This window comes from Elgaria multicarinata, chromosome 11, assembly GCF_023053635.1.
Source record: "Elgaria multicarinata webbii isolate HBS135686 ecotype San Diego chromosome 11, rElgMul1.1.pri, whole genome shotgun sequence".
Classification (NCBI taxonomy): Eukaryota; Metazoa; Chordata; class Lepidosauria; order Squamata; family Anguidae; genus Elgaria; species Elgaria multicarinata.
The window spans coordinates 2,655,833-2,669,434 of NC_086181.1; the positions used below are offsets into that span (position 1 = coordinate 2,655,833).

Consider the following 13,602-nt stretch of genomic DNA (forward strand, 5'->3'; position numbering starts at 1 on the left):
CGCAGGTAGCTGGGAGCCGCGCACGGGGTGCAGCGCTCCCCAGGAGTGCTGCGCCCATCGGGGGCAGGGTGGGGGGAGCAGGAAAATCAATTTAATTTTTTTAAAAAAACCAATACCTGTGCGCATGAAAACAAAAAAAATGGCAGACGTGACTGCTCTCTTCTTGAGCTCACCACACGTGATGTCTGGATAGTTGCATCGTGGGCTTTCCCCTCCTCAGTTGCAGATTTAATGGTAAGTCTAGCAAAGGAGAGAAGGAGAGAGAGAGAGAGAGAGAGAGAGAGAAAGAGAGAGACGCCCCAGTTGAATTGACAGCCTAAATAATTGCAGGTCATCAATCCCTCTTCAAGACTGGTGTTCTTCATTCATGTTCTTAAAGGGCCGAACTTGGAAAAGGCTTCCGTATCTTTCCTGGAGAAAGAGTTATGAAGGAAAAAGCATTAGTTCTCATGTGGGTTCAACTGCACTGGCCATTAGGGCTAGATGAGAATTTAATTGGGTCTCCATTTTACTGCAGACCTATCCAGTTGGCACACCCCTCAGACCAAAACGCATTCCAGAATGCAGTTGTAACTGGAAATCTGCACTTTCTTGGGCAGCTGGGCTAAAGTTCCATCAATTAAAAAAAATCTGTCCCCAAATTGTGCATGTTTCAAAAGGCACGTCATGTGGGCAAATACGTGCACTGTCGCTTTATCTGATGGGGAGAGCAAATGCATACATGTGCACCTTTGGATAATCCACACAAAAAACAAGCCATGGATTTGTATCCTGCAGATTAGTACAGAAATGAGTCGGAAAGATTTTTGGTGTGCAAATCCAAGAGCCTGTTTTGAAAAACGACTTCACAGCACTGCCCGCTTATTGTACAGTTCATATCACTCCCCAGTCCTTGGCTTCCTCTTAAGAAGCCATCCCCTCTAGTTACATTGAATGGCAATTCATGGTATCCCAAACTTTAAAATATAAGGATTATCGAAATACGTTGGGTACCGTAAAAGCTGAGTCAAACAGGCAACCATCCCTTCAAATTGACACTTACTGTTGAAGCAATCTTTTCAATAGACTCCACCAGTATGTTCTGGATGTTATCCTAAGTGGAATAGACAGAGAATATCTTTTAAGTCCCTCTAGTGCTATTAAGAAACTTGTCAGAATTTTGTAATGTGAAGATGTGAAAAGCTTACGGTGCAGATATGCATGACTACTCGGAAGTAAGCCTCAGGGAAGTTCTTTTCACGTAAATGTGTGCACATCTCCGAACAGGGAAAATGTACACTTATTCAAGCAAGAATGCAAATGCCCCCACACCACATTAACCATGGTGTAAAAATGTGTCCTTTTTTGAAAAATGCTCATGTTAGAGTGTGCATTTTTCAAAACGGATACACCCTTCCAAATGTGATGGCAAGCTCAAGAATGCACAAGTTTGCATTCAGGGTGCTTTCCTCACATTTTCACAGGTGAAGGAAGTTCTCATACATCCCTAGTATAGGATTTCAGCCTTAACTGGTAAAAGTGACTTTTTACTTAGAACTTCCCTAGCTAATCAAATTGTATAGTGATGTTAATCGACAATTATGTGCAAGTATGAAGAAGCCATCAGGGATCAAATCCCACGAACAGGATATCCCTATGTTACATCAATTCACAAATGAACTTCCCAGTGCCTGCACACTTTGAAGCTCCTTCAAGTCATCCTGCTAAAAAGCCCTCCAAAGGCTGGCTGGTTTGCCTGCCTGGCTACGACCACGTAAACAAGCATCAGGCAGGCCATCATGATACATGATTAGTCGTCAGGTTTGTCCTGGAAGCTCCTGATTTATGCTGGGGGTGGGTGAGCAGAACATGGATCTCCATGAAACACTGAAGTCAAAAACATCTGGAGATCTATCTTCTGGCCACCCCTGATGTACAGAGCCCCAGTTCAGTGAGTGAGGAGAGACCATAACTTCTCGCACATGCTTAGTGTGCTGGCTCACAGTTCTTCCCAAATGCATTATCTTTCTGACATGATACCTGATGAGGTTCTGATGAAAGGACCTCCTCTGAAGAGTACTTCTTCAGGACTTTGAAAACGGACTCGATATGGCTAGATGCAATAAGCCCGATGGCAGAAAGAATGCCCTAGGAAGAATCAGGGGTTATTCAGTTGATTCCTATTTCCTTGAGAGTCTGAAAAACATTTATCTGATGTATTTTCAAATTATTGTCTCCCAAAGTGGTCCACAACAATTGAAAAGAGAGACAGTTCTTGCCATTAGGTTGCAAAGTAAAGAGACAATAGAGACAAGGAGTAGAGGGAAAATGTAAAGAGGAGGGAGATTGTTTTTCAAGGCCAGAACAAAGCACTGAGCTATAGCAGTGGCATTTAAATGGACATTGGGCCAAGCGGGTGTTCTCTCCCTGGGGTTCTTGCTCAAATACTATTTGGTGGCTATTTGGCCAATGGATGGGACTAGAGCATTCTCTCTGTTGATACTGTAGTTGCAGAGCTACAGGCAGTAGGAGCTGAGTGGTCTTTCTGGCAAGGAGGGAGGAGAGAATTCCCTGCAACCGCTCCTTCTCTGGCTGAAGGATGGGTCAGGTTGGTCTCCCCCTTGGCATGGTGTTATTCCTGGGAAGCAGGAGAGGCAGCCTCCCAGTGTCCCTCAGTCGCCTGGTGGATTTTGGAAGCCAGGGTGTGCTTCCTTTCTGCTCTCCAACTCCAGGGCAAGAAATACAGAATGAAAAGGGACACGGGGCTCCATTTATAGCTCCATTGTGAATGGGGGTCATAGATCCCTGTTCAATGCGCGATATCTTCGAGACATCGCACATTCATAATTTCATCGTGCATCCCACAAAGGCTGAGAAAACAGAACACTCTAGAAGCCTGTGGATCTCCCCTGCTATGCTTCCCCATATTCTAACAAGAAATTCTCTTCTCCAAAGTATGAGGGAAGTTGGTTTCCTTTCCAAGCTCTGTTCAGCCTATGATCTGCTCAGAGACATATTCCTTTGTAGCGCAGGTAGGGAAGTGCATTAAATACCCAGGTCTGATTAAGGGGCGGACTGCTAATGTGCACACATGGGGAAGCAGGAGGAGTATTTAATTGGCAGTGAAGTAAGTTCCCTCTTATCAGGTGCCTGGATGCCGAAGGGGGAGGGATCTCAAAGGATGTAAATTCCCGCTTGCTGCAAACACAGTCACAATCCGAGAGGGTCACTGTAGCAACACTTTGAGGGCCTTTTCAAATCATACCAGGATGGAAGGCAAGAAGCTAAAAGTGCAGGATGGTTTCACGTTGTAAAATATTAATACAATGCATGGATCAACGTTATGTATCAATGCATGTATCAATGTAACACTTTAATAATCATGATTATGCTAAATAGAGCTCAAAATAAATATCACGCTTCCAAGCCTGACAGCTGTATTCCTCTCACCTCCTTATCTGATGGTTTAGTCAGCAATGACTGCAGGAGGTTGTTCAGAGATTCCTCCACGAGGGCAAGATCTCCTGAGGCATGGAGAATGGCCCCATAATATTGGTACAGGAAGAGCTGCAAGAAGGAGTGGCAAAGATTGCATTTATTGGGACAGCAAATGTAGATAGACTCCATTATCTCATGATTTCATCTTGCCCTAAAGAAAGTTGGATATTACTATTATTGTACCACCATTACATCTTCATGGTAGTTTACAAAGTGCAGGTTTTGGTCAATATACAATCTTTATTTTGACATAGGGGAGATAACAGAAGGAGGGGAGGGGAGGGGAGGGACGGGGAGGCAGGAATGAATGAGCAAGACTTCCGTGTCATGTCAATGTCACACACTTAAACTTAGTCATAGTCTAAACATGCTGTATTAGCACTAGTCTGTACCCCTGTTCATTTGTGAAGAGAAAAAGACAAAAAGAGAGACACCTCCCTGCCACTCTGGACCAAACCTCATTATCAAAAAGAAAATACAGAAGCAGATACTGGCTCTGCATCTAGAAAGACATCTCCAAACTGGACTATTCCACCTTGCTTTACGGTGAGCTTGGTCACCATAAACTTTAGACAGCTTCCACTGACCTTTGGCAGGGCAGAATCCCTTGAGGTCTTTCCCTCCTCCCTGAATACTTGGTGGAGGATTCCAGATAATTCCTTCTCCTGGTGGTAGTGAAGGGATCTGGCGCCAAGCTGTTGGAAAAGAAATCAAGCCTTTCACCATTCATGGATGTCTAACCCTCCCACTGTCCGAACAGGCTTGATCCAGCATGCCTTTCCATTGCGCCCTGTCATCTTCTGTTCCTCTCTTTTATTTTGGATTCCAATCTCAGGTCAAGGTGCTCTGAGGATGGCCATTGTATCCCTGACACTGAAATAGTCATTCCCGACTACCACCATGCTTAGGCTGACAGGTTCTGGCTATGCCACAGTCTACTTCACAGGTTCTAGTCAGAGTAGGCCTCCAGGAGGGCATGAGTTACACAGGGACACTTCTCTATCATCTCAGGTCTTGTTACCCAGCAAGCCTAGTTCAGAGCTCCACATTCTGATCAGCAGTCCTTGGCCATGCCATGCTGGCACAAAGGGGGGAATCCCTCAGATAACAGTGCTGTGGAGATGCAGGAGTCCATCAAAGCAGAGCTGCCACTGATGAAGATGGATAGTTTTGCAAGGCAGAAGTTTCACCTGCCATGTATTTTGCCTCATAAGACAAGCAAACATTTTATCTGCCCTGGGTGTAACATCAATATGGCTTCCCTGCCATTAATGGGCCCCATCCTGGGCATAACTTCCAGAATAATTTATTAAATCGACCATCATGTAGAGAGAACCACGAAGTTCCCAATTCTATGCTTTGTTCTCTGATGTCAACGTTAAACCCAGCCGAAAGCAACCCAGATGCAAGAGGTGGAGATCCTTCCTTACCCTCTTCAGTTTGCTCCTCCATTCCTCTGCTTTTGAGGAATCCTCCTCTAAAAGTTCTGTGGAAGAAGAAGAAGAAGTAGAAGAAGAAGAAGAAGAAGAAGAAGAAGAAGAAGAAGAAGAAGAAGAAGAAGAAGAAATGCATTGGTTAGGAATATTGTTCTATTGGACAAGATGGCTGTGAGGTTTTCTTTCTAAATCAGACCTGGCAAATCAAATAACTAACATGCCTGACTTGTAAAATAACTAAAATGAGCTCTGCATGAAACCTCCCATTTACAATATGTCTGGGAGCTTTAACTGACCCAAAACAATGTGATAGGCTGTGAAAAAATGGGGTCCCATGTTAGTACTCGCTATACTTCAGGGTTAAACTACACGTTACATTAACTAACTAGTGTGCTGCTCCCCCTTCTATTATTTATTTATTTCAGAGTAAACACACTCCCTGCCAACTGGATTGGAACTGCAGTGTGTGGGGAGGTTTAATTCTTCTCTCCCCAACTGGGCCCTCCGATGAAAACACCCCCATGTGGCAGTTAGCAGCAGTAAAAAAAAAAAATCCTCCTTGACCCTCAGACAGTGAGGGAAACACAGAGCAGGCTGCTGTGGGAGATATTAATGGGCAGGCAGGTTCCTATGGGAGAAGACAGTCCTTGAAGTATCTTGGCCCCAGCATGTTTAGAGCAACTGAATGGGCTTGCAAACCAAGTAGAAGCCAAAGAACATGTAAAACCAGCATTTGTATGCTCCACATGGCCAGCCCCAGTACAATCTAGCAGCTACTTTTGAACCAGCTGCTCGTTCCAAATACATTCTAAAGGCAGGCCCACATTGAGCGTATTGCATCTATCTAATCTAGATACCCGTGGCAGGAATTTGCATGAATTAGCTTCTCTTTGCCAGCTTTCTGTCATTTTCTCCCACACTGATTTCATTTTATCCAACTAAGATACTTAACAATAAGAACTAGAAGCTTAGTTCCTTTTAAAAGTTGGGTCATGGAAGATCCAATTGAAGATGGCAAAGGCTTCTTCGCATTACCCACTGATTCTTCCTTCTATTTGCTCAACTTCTGCAATGCGCTCTACATGGGGCTACCTCTGTGCCTAGTCCGGAAACTTCAATTAGTCCAAAATATGGCAGCCAGGCTGGTCACTGGTACACCTAGGGGTGACCGCATTACACCAGTTTTAAAATCTCTTCACTGGCTGACGATTAGTTTCCGGGCAAAGTACAAAGTGTTGGTTATTCCCTTTAAAGCCCTACATGGTTTGGGTCCAGACTACCTGTGGGATCGCCTTCTCCCGTTCAATCCACCCCACACACTCAGGTCCTCTGGGAAGAATCCCCTTCAGCTAGCAAAAACTAGATTAACAACGGTTACCCAGAGGACCTTTTCTTCTGCTGCTCCCAGACTGTGGAATGGCCTGCCGGAGGAGATTCGTCAACTTGACAGTCTTTTAGAATTTAAAAAAGCAATAAAGACTGATCTATTGTGGCAGGCCTATTCAGTGAAATTTTAGAATGTTTTCAGGATGTTTTAAAGATGTTTTAATCATGTATGGTATGTTTTAATCCGTTTTAATGTGTATTTTATATCATGTTTTTATACTGTTTGTTTTATATTTTGAATTCTTTTAGTTTTGGGGAACCCCCCAGGGAGCTTCAGCTATTGGGCGGTATAAAAACGCAAATACTACTACTACTACTAATAATAATAGTAATAATTGCTTACCGCATCCTATTTGCCCACATATTCTGTATTCTATATTCCTTCCCAACCCATCTAGCCTTTCTTCCTCCCATAATTCCTATGGTAGAAGGGTTGTTTTATTGTGTGTGTTTTAAAAAATAAAAACATTGTGAAAGGTTTGTTTGTGTCCACTGAAGCTATAGCTAAGACGTTAGAAAACAAGCAGGATATTGCACTATGAAAGTGGTATTAGCGAGGTGATGTTTGCCCTGTCCTGGACGGGGTTGCACTCTCCCTAAAGGATCGGGTCCGTAGTTTGGGGGTGCTCTTGGATCCAGAACTGTCACAGGTGAACTCAGTGGCAAAGAGCACCTTTTATCAGCTTAGGCTGATATACCAACTACGCCCTTATCTAGACAGAGATAGCCTAGCTACAGTTATCCATTCTCTGATAACCTCTCGTTTGGATTACTGCAATGTGTTATAAGTGGGGCTGCCTTTGAAAACGGTCCGGAAGCTTCAGCTGGTACAGAACAGGGCAGTCCGTTTACTAACAGAAGCTATAGCTAAGCTGTAGCTTTTTGTACTGTATTTTGTAATTGTGCTTTTAACCTGTTGGTTGTTTTATTGTGGTTTTAATTTTTGTGAACCACCCAGAGAGCTTTGGCTATTGGGCGGTATAAAAACGTAATAAATAAATAAATAAATAAATAACAGGGACTGGCCGGCGAGATCTCATTATGCCATTCCTTTTACAACTTCATTGGTTGCCAGTCCAGGTCCGGGCCCAATTCAAAGTGCTGGTATTGACATTTAAAGCCCTAAACGGTTTGGGGGCAGGTTATTTGAAGGAACGCCTCCTCCCATATGTAGGCCGGACCTTAAGATCATCTACAGGGGCCCTTGTCCGTGAGCCCCTGCCAAAGGAAGTGAGGCAGGTGGCTACTAGGAGGAGGGCTTTCTCTGCTGTGGCACCCCAGTTGTGGAATGAGCTCCCCAGAGAGGTCCGCCTGGCGCCTTCACTGTACTCCTTTCGTCGCCAGCTGAAGACCTCTCAGTATTTTAACACTTAATTTTAACTTAAATTTAAATTTTACTGTTTTAACTCTGTATTTTAATTTTATATCTATTTTGCTGCGAGGTTTTTATCCTGGTTGTGCTTTTTATACTGTATTTTGTATTTGTGCTTTTAACCTGTTGGTTGTTTTATTATGGTTTTAATTTTTGTGAACAGTCCAGAGAGCTTTGGCTATTGGGCGGTATAAAAATGTAATAAATAAATAAATAAACACGGTATATAAAAGCCAGGAACCACACTCCTGGTTTATAGTGGTATTGAACTGCACTGACAACTGTTGGGGCCCATTGACACAAACCACATACTGCTTTCACAGTGCTATATCCTGTTCGGTGTGGCTCCTGCCTTTTATATACCGCTTTCATACCACTTCCATAGTGCAATATCCTGCTTGGGGTAAATTAGGCCTAGGCCTCAGTGAGCTGCACACATATGAAGAGATTCACTGCTGCTGTTATGGTAATATGAAATCTGTGCTCCTGCAAACATCAAAGTGACATGGTGGGAGACCCTCTTCTACCTTTGGAGGCAAGTGTCCTGAGCACTTTCCAGGAGCTGCGATCTGATAACAGCTGGCCCTGGAAAGTCTCCAGCAGCTTGGTGAGGACTTCTGCTGGGATGTAGCTCCAGAGAGCTTCGACGATGGCTCCAGCTGCATCGTTGTACAGATTCTGAAGATCCTACAGCACAAAGAGAGATTGGCATACCCTTTTGGGAACCATCTAAGGCAGGCCTCACAACTTTGGATCTATCAAGCTAATGGAACCCCACCATCCATGTATTGTACCGCATCAGGACCTTGGCAGCCTCCCTGCTTGCAGTCCTAGGCAGGCAGCAAGTTCAGGAGATTTCTCAAGCTCATCATGGGCCACTATACAGGGCAAATGGGGTACATTAAGCTTAGTGGGTCACAAGTTGCATAGGCTTCATCTAAGGAAGAAGGGGAGGAGTTTCAGAACAGGTTAATCAAGTGGCAATGTTTGGAATAGGGCTTAAATCAAAGCAGGGCTCAATCTGGGAACCTGCATTCCAATATCAGTGGGCCTTATGAAAACAAGGGGTAGGAGGTGGGAAAGCAAGCACAGAGTGCTTTTTGGCCTGTAACTGGCATGGCTTTTATCTCCCGCCAAGGACCCCCTCCCACAACACCTTATACACAGATCTGGGATTATGAAGAAGATTGACAAGTGAACCAGAGTAGCTGAGCCCCCACACCCATCAAATTAATGGGTGTGGGGGCTCAGCTAGTTAATGTCACAAATTAAGCAGTGTGACATTAACTCTCAATATTAACATGGACTCTGTGCGAACCTCCTTGCAAAGTTCTTTAAATTCATCCAGGGGCCACCATAGCCATAGGAACATGTGGAAGCAGAACCCTGGTTTCTCTCAGTGCATGGCTCACCAAATCGTATGCATGTTCCTCCAAACAATTTGGACTGGTGAGACTGAATTTTTGGAATGAGGAGGCATGCGTTTTTCACAGAATCTCCAAACAGGCCAGACTACATATAAATGTCCAACCTTGCCATTGCGATACTCACTGTTTTCTTATCAATGTCCTCCATGGCAAGATGGAGCAGGTTCATGGCCAAATTGCCACTTATTTCGCTGGCCGACTTGATAAAAGATGGCAAAAGTTCATTGATGCGCATCCGGTGTACTGGTGCGATCTGCATAGGATTAAAAATGAGTAAGAATTCAAATGAAATCAATAATTTCTCAGTTTGCTTGTGTGTGTGTGTCCCCGTGTCTCCAAGAGAGAAAGAGGGGGAAACACCAAATCCAAGTTTTCTATTTGCTAAAAAACAAAAACCCCACAATAAGAAAGGTCTAACCATGCAATCCCATGCCCAAGTAAGCCCATCACGATCAATGCATTTTACCCCACAGTAGCCATGTTTAGGATTAGAGCCTAAGAATAAAAACAAGACATTTAAACGTTTTTTAAAACAATGGAAGTGGGTGTTAAAATAAAATAATAGTGCCCCAGCTCAATATGGCCTTAGCTAGACTTAAGATTTATCCTGGGATCGTCCCTGCCTGCTCCCCGGATCCCCTGTGTGTCATTTACATGAACAGAGATGACCCTGGGACAATCTTGGGATAAACCTTAGGTCTAGCTAAGGCCTATGTCCCCTTGAACTGAAGGGGATCATCCCAAAAATGGGTTGTATGCAAATGTAAAGTCACAAAAATGAATTTAAAACAAAGCTTCTAAAGAGCAAGTGGATTGTGCTGCCAATGTGGCTGGTAGTCTCTTCTGCCAGCGTGTAATTTGTCTTTTCTTTGTAGGCCAAAGAATCAACCAATACTTTTCTGTGAAAGGAACACTCATCCAAGGTTTACATAAAGCAAGGAGTTGTTCAGAAACTCAGGCCACACTAGACCTAAGGTTTATCTTGGGATCATCCAGGGTTCGCCCCTGCCTGAGCACTGGATCCCCTGTGTGTCACCTAGATGAACAGGTTTGACCCCTGGACGATCCAGGGATAAACCTTAGGTCTAGCTATGGCCAAAGTGTTGCCCAGTATGCAAGTAGAAATACCATATTAAAAAGATTAAGAAGAGTTGTACCCCATAAAACTGCTGCAGGTAGTTGCACGCACTCGTTAAGACCACCACAGGCTGAGTGATCCTCATGGCCCATAGGCTGAGGTTAGAATGGGCCAAGGTGTTGGTGTTACTTGACCCCAAATTCTGGAGGTGTGTAAAGCACAGCTGTGCATCTAGGAAGAAAGAGAAAACAAAAGACCTACAGCAAGTGACACTAACAGATCAGTTACAGAAAACACTTCAAGGACTTCTTGTTCAACAGGACAGCGTGTCCTTATCATGTCTCATATGTGCACTTCTACCTCCTTTTCTAGAAGGATAAGTAACAAGTAACAAGTAACAAGTTCTTGCTTTTTTTAGATCTCTCCTACCTTAAAAAGATGCCTGTGACCCATAACTCTCATGTTTTCTACCTTCAGAACTTAAGGGCTGCTATCCCCCTTTCATGGAAGGCTGCTCTTGAAGTCTGTTCCAAAGCCTCAGCTAATACCGAATGTAGTGACACAGCCAGGCCTGGCACCAATACATGTCATCTTTGGACAGATGATGGGGCATTGGGGCTCCAGCAGTGCCCACTCCTAGTCTGGGCCACCCTTCAATTTAATTTTGTATTAGCAGTGGGGAAACAGTGATCTTGTGTGTGTGTGTGTGTGTGTGTGTGTGTGTGTGTGTGCACGCGCGTGTGTGCGTGTGCGTGTGCGTAAGAGAGGGAGAGAATTCATGAGTGTGTGAGAAATGAATGGGAATTGTAGGTCTTACCCCACCCACCACTGCCATTCTCACCATCAACCCTGCTCACTTGTGCAGCCCTTGAACATTTCATCAAGGGCCAGTACAGCACTCAAACCCCAAAAGTTTGCCTAGCTATTCCATAAAATGGACAAGTTTGTTGGGCTATCCCTGCAATTTAATTTTGTCACCATCAGAATGAGACAGCCCTGCCCCTGGATTCAATCTCAGGCAAAGTCTGAAACATGGCAATCCTAAATTGGTGAATGAATGGACAGGTGGGGCCCATTGGTGTCCTCTCTGGGCTTAGTGATTCTCTTCCTCAAAAAGCCTGACGAAACACAAAGGCTCCCTTACAACAACAGTGTCTCTTAGCATGTACAGACTCCCTCTGTTCCAAGAGGCAGAATTCAGTGGCTAATCTGCACTTGTAGCTGAATTTTGGAAGGGTATCTAAAAGGCAGGAGCCACAATACTGCTTTATAGCGGTATTGAAGTGCACTGACAACTGTTGGGGCCCATTGACACATACCCTATACTGCTTTCATACCACTAGATCCTGCTTGGTGTGGCTCCTGCCTTAATGTTTGCAGAAGCCACCCACAGCAGTGCAGGGCAATGATGTGTTCAGATGATGTGGAATATAGTCAAAAGGTATGATTTCTAGTTTAATAAAGCACTGGATGCGTATCAAATTTTATCCCAAAGAGACTTCCTACTGACGGAATAGCAATTCAAAGGTATGAAACCCCAATTCTGCCTAAGCCAATCCTTAGACACCAGAAGTACAAGACTTAGATCCTCACCAGATACACCCAAATCATCCTTTGGATACACATGGGGACTCCTCCAGTTCATTAGCCTTCTTAACGAAGAGAAAAACCTGCAGAAGTGTTGCAAAATGAAACACGTGTTATAAGACTTTTTTGTGCAATGAAAGTAGATCAAGAACTTCTTTCAAAATTTCATATCAGCTTGTGGAAACCAAGAAAGAAAGACAGAACGCTGCTACTTAGCACCAACACCAAATTGATGCTAACCAGTTGGCCCTCCCTTCCACAAAGGATTTCCAGAACCAAATGTAAGGCCAGACGTGGGGGAGGTCCATTAGCCTCCAGGACCCAGTTGGGTGCTGTCAACAACCCTAGTGGAGACCCCTCTTGATTGCTGCACCATATTTTATTCCAGCCTTCCCTTATCATCCAGGCCTCGTCTACACCAAGCAGGATATTCCACTATGAAAAGTGGTATCTAAAAGGCAGGAGCCACACTACTGCTTTATAGCGGTATTGAAGTGCACTGACAACTGTTGGGGCCCATTGATACATACCCTATACTGCTTTCATACCACTATATCCTGCTTGGTGTGGCTCCTGCCTTTTAGATACCACTTTCACACTGATTTCATAGTGCTATATCCTGCTTGGTGTAGATGAGGCCCCAGAGTGAAGTCTCTGTATTAGCAAGAGATGCTCAGAACCCCCTTGGCAGCAATGTTAGCTAAAACCTTAGGAAGCTTCCATTGATGGGCTTCTTCTCTGTCAAATACGTGGTCCTATACAACCAGTAGGAGAACCCCTTCCATTTCAATACAAAGAATTGAAGTATTAAACTATCACCATGACGATCACAGTGAGGATAAAATAAATTAGTGTCACGGTATGGATGTAGTTTTGAAGACCTACAATTATAGGCAGACCATGACTAAGTAACTTCCCTTGTATTGCTTGGAGTATGGCTGTAAAGGTGAATTTCATAACCATTTCAGCTGAAGTCTCGGAAAAGTCTTCCTTATATGATAATATAAAACAGAAAATGATATTATCCTGTGGGTCTGGCTTTCCAAGATCACAATGCATATTTAACCATATTTAAATCTTCAATATGGTTTTGTGGATCTCACCAAACCACTCTCATATAAGGTTGGCTCTGTTTAAAATGTGTATTAATTGCCCTTAGCTTTGGTGGGTTATGAATTGGAAATCCAATCTGCAAACCAGCCCTAAGTAAAAGTTAATATAGCTCCAAAATAAACCTTTTTCAATACCTGTTACGAAGACCCATTTTTACTGCATTCAGACTCAGTCTGACTGTAAACTGTCTTACACTTTGCCAGAACTTAAAGTGTATCCTGATTGTGACATCATCCATGATATTCAAGCATAACATTTGAACTCACCAGGTTATCCCTGTGCCACATAATGCTCTGCAACTAAGTGGCACATAATGCTCTGCAACTAAGTAACCATCAGCCTGACTATCCAAGTGTGATGTTTAGTTTCAGACTCATAACCTACATCTGAAGAAGCATTTAGCATAACCTGAAAGTGTGCTTCCAGTATTAAGTGAAGAAACATCCAATAAAAGGTGCAATCTTACTTGCTGTGTGTATTAATGCTCACATATTAGTCTACTTTAAGGAGAGAATCAGCTAGTGTAATATTATTTTTGTTCAGATAAATCCTTGACCTGATATCTTTCAGGCGCTAGGTCAAGACTTTCCTCTTCTCCCAGGCATTTAATGGCATTGAACGCGAAGTTTGTTTTTTTATGGACCCAAGAATTGTTGTTTTAAATGGATGCTGCTGTTTTTATGCTGTTGTTGTTACATCTCTGATGGTTTTTAAAGTGTGTGTGTG

The 13,602-nt window shown here is 43.6% G+C and overlaps 1 protein-coding gene across 1 annotated transcript in view; it reads right to left on the reverse strand.

Moving 5' to 3' along the window:
- Positions 1-7,971: 7,971 nt before the first annotated feature.
- ERBB2 (erb-b2 receptor tyrosine kinase 2) overlaps positions 7,972-13,602 on the reverse strand; it is a 278,816-nt gene continuing 273,185 nt past the window's right edge. Inside the window, exon 28 of the mRNA XM_063138452.1 lies at positions 7,972-7,982. The gene's annotated coding sequence lies outside the window, so the exon portion shown is untranslated. The remainder of the gene's footprint in view (positions 7,983-13,602) is intronic.